Raw genomic sequence first — 7,587 nt, forward strand, 5'->3', positions numbered from 1 at the left:
TTGGGGCCTTTCCCAAGTGCAATGGGTTAAAACTCAGCATTATGAAGGGGGCTGGCTGCAGCTGTTTCAGTATGAGTTTGATCCCTGGTCAGGGAGGTGACCCCCATGGCACAGCAGACCTCTCCTGTCTCACCCACTGCTCCCCACTCTGTCTCTGGTGAAGCCTCTCGCCGCCCCTGCACCTCTGACCTATACCCCAGTTCTGTGTGCATAAATAAATAAATCTTAAAAAAGTGAGCACACACACACACACACAAAAGTCAACTCAAGTTTATCTTCTGTGTGAATCCATTTATATAAATTTTAATACCAGGGGGCTTCCTTCCCTCGTGGCCAAGGGGTTAAGTATCAACTGATAGCACGGAGCCCAGAGGCCACAAGCTACCACTCCAGCTGCAAAGCAGCATGAATCCCATCTAGGCCAGGGAGCTGACCCACAAGGCACAGCAGACCTCTCCTGTCTCCCTGCTGCTCCCCTCAGCAGTATATTTCAGTAGATCTGCCTGTTCTGGTGAATTTTCTCACCCCCTGCACCACTGGTCTTCTACTAAAAAATAAGTTAAAAAGATAATAAAAACCCACCTTATAATAACAGGGTAATTCTTAAAAAAAATAAACATTTAATACCAGGAAAGTCTAATAGACGCAATTAAAGAAGTCAGGACACTGTTTACTCTTGGAGGTGGGTAATACTGGAAAGGGGACACCAAAAGATCTTTGTGGGGCTTACACTATTTTTTCTTGATATGGGTGTTGGTCTGATCCTGCATTCACTTTGAGAAATTTACCACACTTTAAGTTTATGATTTGTGTATTTCTACGTCTTTATGTCGTGCTCTAAATAAAATTTGAAATTTCAGATTTTTTAAAAAACAGGTTTTTTAGTTCTAAGAATACTTCCTCCCCACTTTTTTGTGACTTCTTGGTAAATCTTCCATTTTTTTCCCATTATATAGAATCACTCTATTGTTATTATTATTTTTTTTAAAGATTTGTTGTAAGATTTTTTTTTTTTAAGATTTATTTATTTGTGCATACAGAACTGGGGTACAGGCCAGAGGCTCAGGGGCGGTGAGAGGCTTCACCAGAGACAGAGTGGGGAACAGAACAGGCAGATCAACGAAGTACACTGCTGAGGGGAGCAGCGGGCGGGTCAGGAGAGGTCTGCCACGCCATGTGGTCTCTTCCGGGGCAGGCGGGAATCGAACTCATGCGGAAGCGGCTTTAGATTCTCAGTGCTGTGCTCTAACCCGCTGCGCCACCAGGGAGGGCCACTCTATTGTTATTTTTCAATCTTTTCCCCCTAAGAACAAGCTGCTGCTTGCCCATATTAAGTCTTTACACAAAGTTCTTCAAGGTACTTTTATTTCTTGTCTGGAAATCGTTGAGGGTAATTTTTTTAAAGAACAGTGCACTTTATTGCCACCTAGTGTTGTATTACCACAGTACATTTATAAATTACGTTGTCTACCAATGAATGGTGCACTCTTAGCTGTATTCTCCTGCAAGACACTTGCCGGACTAAACGTGGTAAACTTTTCATTTGCCACTATTATAATGAACCCTATAGATAGTAGAATGTTGATGTTTTCTATGTGGTTCTATTTTTTATTTTAATTTTACAGATTTGTTTATTTATGCATACAAGAACTGGTGGGAGGGGGTGGGGGTGTGGTTGGGATGAAAGTGAGAGGATTCACCAGAGACAGAGTCTGGAGCAGAACAGGCAGATCTAATGAAGTACACTGCTGAGGGGAGCAGCCAGTGAGACAGGAGAAGTCTGCCGCTTGCTTGCTGCTCTCCTTGTGGGTTAGCTCCCTGGCGGGGGGTCAAACTCATGCTGCAAAGGCTGTAGTAGCTTGATAGCACTGAAACTTTAACCCCTGCACCACCAGGGAGGCCCCACCCCTTTTAAAATTTCTTCTATTTTCCTGTTTGATGTTGTTCTCAAAGGCATGATTAATTATTCACTGTCAATCTTATCACTGTAAATCCATTTGAACAAACATGAAAGCGAAAGTTCAATAAAATGTTAATGAAATTGGTCATATCAGAGAAAAATTGTTTTTCTTTACTCAAGTTCAGAACAATCCTAGATGTTTTAGACTGCTTTTCTTGTTCAAAACAGTCTGTAAAACAGCCTGATGATTTCTTCAGAGGCCTCTTAAAAGTTAAGTCTGTTGTTTGTTGAGGTCATCAGAAGTACTAGCATCTAACCATGCTGTATCTACTGGTTCTTTTAATCCTTGAATTATCTGTAAGGTGCCCTTTTATCTGCAATTTACAGATGAAGAAACTAAAGCACAAAAATAGGTAAGTCACGTTATAAGTGGTGATATCACCAAAGGAGATTCTTTGGGGACCTTCCAGTCTACTAGGGGACACAAGACAAAAACTACATAAAGATTTAACAGACAAACAAAAGAGAATACTTAGGACCATGTTCAAATCACTTGTCTTCTTTTTTCAAAGTTTCAGTTTCCTCATCCGTATAACAAAGTGGTTGGATTTACCCAGTCACAAAGTTAGTAAATCACAGAGCTACATCAAAGCTTGGATATTTCAGCTTCGAAACTCAACCTTTAATTGCTATGTTATACTTTATGCCAGTTCATGTTCTGTTTCCATTCCTTTGCAGCCTTCCTGTGGATAATAAATAGGTGTTACCTGTGAAGCTGTGATTTTCACCTACAGATGTGTAGTTGCCCAAATGGACCTGTGTCTCCTAGTTGCCTGCATGCTTGTTAATCCTGGGAAAGCCCATGACTGTAGGTTTAAGAACACGGATAATAAGGTGAAAAAATTAAGGATAGGGCTTAGGTTCTGGTGCTAAAATACATGTGACATATATTTTCCCATTTTTAAGCATATAATTCTTTGGTATTAAGTATATTCACATTGTTGTGAAACTATAACCACAGGCTCCAGAACTTTTTCATTGACCACATTTGAAAATGTACCAATTAAACAGCAAGTTTCCATTCCTCCCTCCTGTTTGTCTTGGCAATCCCTATTCTATTTATGTCTCCTAAGAATTTGACTACTCTCGCAGCATTGTTTACAATAGCCAAATCATGGAAACAGCCTAAGTGTCCAACTACAGCTGAGTGGATAAAGAAGATATGGCCTATATGCACAATGGAACACTACTCAGATGAACTTATGGATGGAACTGGAGGGGATCAAGCTGAGTGAAATAAGTCAGAAGGAAAAAGACAAATCCCAGATGATTTCATGCATAATTGGAATATAAAGAAACAAAACAAAAGAACAGACAAAACTAAACCAAAGCAAACTCTGGAAATAAGACTGCAGAATTGAAGGTAATAGAAGGGAAAGGAGATAGGGAGCAAACATGGAAGGAAACTTGATAGTTTGTGGTGAAAAATTATAGGGTGCTTTGGTGGTATGTGCAGTAACATACAGCTGAATAGTTGTTGAAACCCTAAATTACATACAGTGTTATAAACAAATGTTACCTCAGTAAATATGTACCAGAAAATTAATTTTTAAAAATTGCTCTAGAAGTATCTCCCTGGTGGATCAAGGGGTTAAAGTGCAGCACTTCGAGCCAGCCAGTCACTTCAGTTCAATCTCCAGTCCCAGAAGTGACCCACATGGCAAGGCAGACCTCTCCAAACATGCTCGCTGCTCCCCTCAGCAGTGTACTTCCTCAGTCTGCCTGCTCTGCTCCACACTCTGTCTCTGGTGAATCCTCTCACCACCCTGCACCTTTGGCCTGTACCCCAGTTCTGTATGCATAAATAAATAATTTTTTTAATTGCTCTAGAAAGCTCATATAAGAGGAATCATAAAATATCTGTCCTCTAGTGCCTGGCTTACTGCACTTAGCATAATGTATCAAGTTTCATTGGTACTGTAGCATGTGTTAAAATTAAATTTCTTTTTTTAAAAAAAGATTTATACATACAGAACTGGGGCACAGGCCAGAGGTGCTGACGGGGAGGGTGAGAGGGTTCACCAGGGACAGAGCAGGAAGCAGAACAGGCAGATGGACTGAAATACACTGCTGAGGAGGGTCAGGAGAGGTCTGCTTCACCTTGTGGGTCAGTTCCTGGCAGGGGATCCAACTGGTGCTGCAGTGGCTCCCACCTGGCACAAGGAGTTAAAGCACAACTCTATGAAGCTATCTGCAGCCCCCAGTTCTTGTGTGCATAAGTAGATAAATCTTTAAAAATAAAAGACTGAGTAATATTCCGCAAATATGCAAATAATACTTGGGTTGCATCTGCCTTTTGGTGAATAATGCTGCTATGAGCATGGCTGTGTGAATATCTGTTCATGTCCCTGCTTATAATTTTGGGGGTGCATATCCAGAAGTTGAATTGCTGGATCAGATGTAATATTATGTGTAACTTTTTGAGGAACCATCAAAATATTTTCCATTGTTGCTGCACCATTTATATCTCCATTGACAATGGTTAAGGTTTCTAATTCCTCTATATCCTCATTTAAATTGAGTTTTGGTTGGCCTTTACATTACTATCCCTCCTGTGGATGTGCAGTGGTTTTGATTTGCATTACCTTAATGAACAGTGATGTTGAGTATATTTGTATGTGTTTACAGGCAACTTGTTTTGTCTTCTTTGGAGAAATGTCTATTCAAGTCATTTGCCCAATTTTATTTTTTAAAAGACTTATTTATTTATATATACAAGAGCTGGAGTATAGGACAGAGGTGTGTGGGGTGAGAAGATTCACTAGAGACAAAGTAGAGAGCAGAACTGGCAGATTGACTGAAATACACTGCTCAGGGGAGGGGGGCCAGGAAAGGTCTCCTGCACCATGTGGGTTAGCTCTCTGGCTGGGGATCAAACTGGAGCTTCAGTGGTTGCTGATAGCTTCATAGTGCTGAGACTTAACCCCTTGAGCCACCAGGAAGGCCCATTTGCCCTTTGCCCAATTTTAAATAGCATTTTTGTTGTTGAGTTTCTAGACTCTTTCACAGCTTTCTTAGGTCTACAAGTTTTGTTTTTTTTAAAGATTTATTTATTTGTTCATACAGAACTGGGGTACAGGCCAGAGGTGCAGGGATGGTGAGAGGCTTCACCAGAGACAGAGTGGGGAGCAGAACAGGCAGATCGATGAAGTACATTGCTGAGGGGAGCAGCGGGCAGGTCAGGAGAGGTCTGCTGCGCCTTGTGGTCATCTCTGCGGGGCAGGCGGGGATCGAACTCATGCTGAAGTGGCTTTAGTTTCTTAGTGCAATGCTTTAACCCACTGCGCCACCAGGGAGGGCCAGGTCTAGAAGTTTTAATAAGACTTGCAGGTGTGTGATTATCCTCTCAGTCTTTATACTGACTTCTAACAGGACTCTTGTTTCTGCAGGACGAATTAGCCAGGGTTTTTCATTCGATCTTTAAATTGTTTACTTAGGTCTCTGTGGTGGTGTAGGGGTTAAAGACAGCTCTATTGAGCTGTCTCCAGCCCCTTCAGTACAAGTTAGATTCCAGGACTAACCAGGGAGCTAATCCACAAGTCATAGCAGAGCTCTCTCAGCAGGTGGGGGAGGGAGGGGGCAGACCTGTCTCCAAAGTGGTCAGGAAAGATGTCTTTGGGGTAACAATGTTTAAACTGGGATATAAAGTGTAATAAGTAATCTAAGGGAGGACAGCATTTTAGCATTTCAACTGGTGGGACAAGCATGTCCAAGAATCCTTACAACGGAGGAAGTACAATGTTAAGAAGGTCATTGTAGCTACAGCCTAGAGGAAGGAGGCCCTGAGATTAAGTCTTGCAATGTAGAAGGGAACAGTCACTTATTTAGCACTTATCTCAAGATCAAATAATTTTTAACAGGGGAGGGACATGATCAGATTTATGACTTAGAAACATTAGTCTGGGGCCTTCCCTTAAGATGCAAGGGGTTAAAGCACAGTACTACAGAAGCTAGCAGCAGCCTTCAGTGGGAGTTCAATTCCCAGCTAGGGAGCTGACCCACATGGCACAGCAGACCTCTCCTGTTTCACCCGCTGCTCCTCTCAGCAGTGTACTTTGTCAATCTGCCTGTTCTGCTCCCCACTCTTATCTCTAGTGAATCCTCTCACTGCCCCTGCACTTCTGGCCTGTACCCCAGTCCTGTGTGCATAAATAAATAAATCTTTTTTAAAAATTAGTCTGATAGCAGAGTGAATAGATTGAATGGGAACCAGAGAGGATGTGGAAAAGTCATGGATGTCTTCAGCACTAGTCTAGGTAAACTGTGTGTTCCATTGATAGTCCATAGATATTTGTGAAATTAAAGTACTCCAAAATCATACTTAAAGGTATGATGCCCAAGTTATGACATTTACAATCTACCTACCAATCTTCTATCTTCTGTGATGCTCTTAAACAGTCCCTTAAGTAACATTTGCAAATGAGAAACCTAAAATTCAGAAGCAAAAAAAAAAAAAAAAATCATAGAGTGAAAGGTGGAGCTGAATCCAGGCCATATATGTTACACATCAAGCCCAGAGCTAAGGAGCGTGGCCTCTATAGAACTGAGGAGAGGGAAGGGCTATAGGGCCTGTTCACTCTCAAGAATTATTACCCAACTTGCTGTGGTAATAATGGTGATGGGAGGGAGCAGACAAGGACTTATAGACAAATTTAAAAGGCTGTTATCTTCACCTCCATTAAAATCAGAGACACTGTCAGCACTGTACTAAGTGCTATCCATGCCTTCCTTCATTCTCTTTGCAAACAATACTATTTTCTAAAAATAATATAATAGTTTATTTTACATCATTTTTGTGCCTTTTTCCACTTAAGTTGTAATCCCCGTGGACCTCCCATCACCAAATCACCCGTGTGCCATCACCATAGTCCAGTGCACTTTCATCCTCCACCCCATTTTAGATCCCATTTTTGATCACTCCATCCCTGTGAAATGTATATAGGAGTTCATTATTACTATTACTTTCTCCCCTGGTCCTTTATACTTCTGCTATGAGTGAAACCATCTGGTATTTTTCCTTTTCTTCCTGGCTTATTTCACCACGCATGATCCCTTCCAGCTCCATCCATGTTGCTGCAAAAGGCATGTGTTTATCTTTTTGACTGAGGAGTAATATTCTATTGTGTAGATGTACCACATCTTTTAAATCCAGTCATCTACTTTTGGGCATTTGGGTTTTTTCCATGTCTTTCCTACTGTAAATAAAGCAGCAGTAAACACGGGGGTCAGGTGTCTTTTTCAATTAGTGTACAAACACACTGTTATCCCCATATTTCAAATGGGTGAAATGAAACTTAAAGAGGGAACTAGTCCCAGGATACATGCAAAGGGAATCCTACAGAGTTGTGCCAGGCTTTAAGAGGAAGTAGGACACCCAGACCCTTCGGATCCGAGTTCTGGCGCTTTCGCCCCTAAGGAGGGGGCGCGCTTTACGCCCAGCGCTCCCAGGGACGTTTGGTCACGTGGCTAAGCCCCGCCTCTCTATCGACCCGCCCCCTCCCGCGCTCCCTCCTTCTCTCCCTCCCTCCCCCTCCCTCCCCGGCCCGGTCCGGCCCATCCCCCCTCCCCACCGGCTCCCACAGGCCCTGCCGGGTCGGGCTGCGGGCAGCCGGGCGCCGACGGCCGGA

This window comes from Condylura cristata, unplaced genomic scaffold (assembly GCF_000260355.1).
Source record: "Condylura cristata isolate star-nosed mole 26May11 unplaced genomic scaffold, ConCri1.0 scaffold00022, whole genome shotgun sequence".
Lineage (NCBI taxonomy): Eukaryota > Metazoa > Chordata > Mammalia > Eulipotyphla > Talpidae > Condylura > Condylura cristata.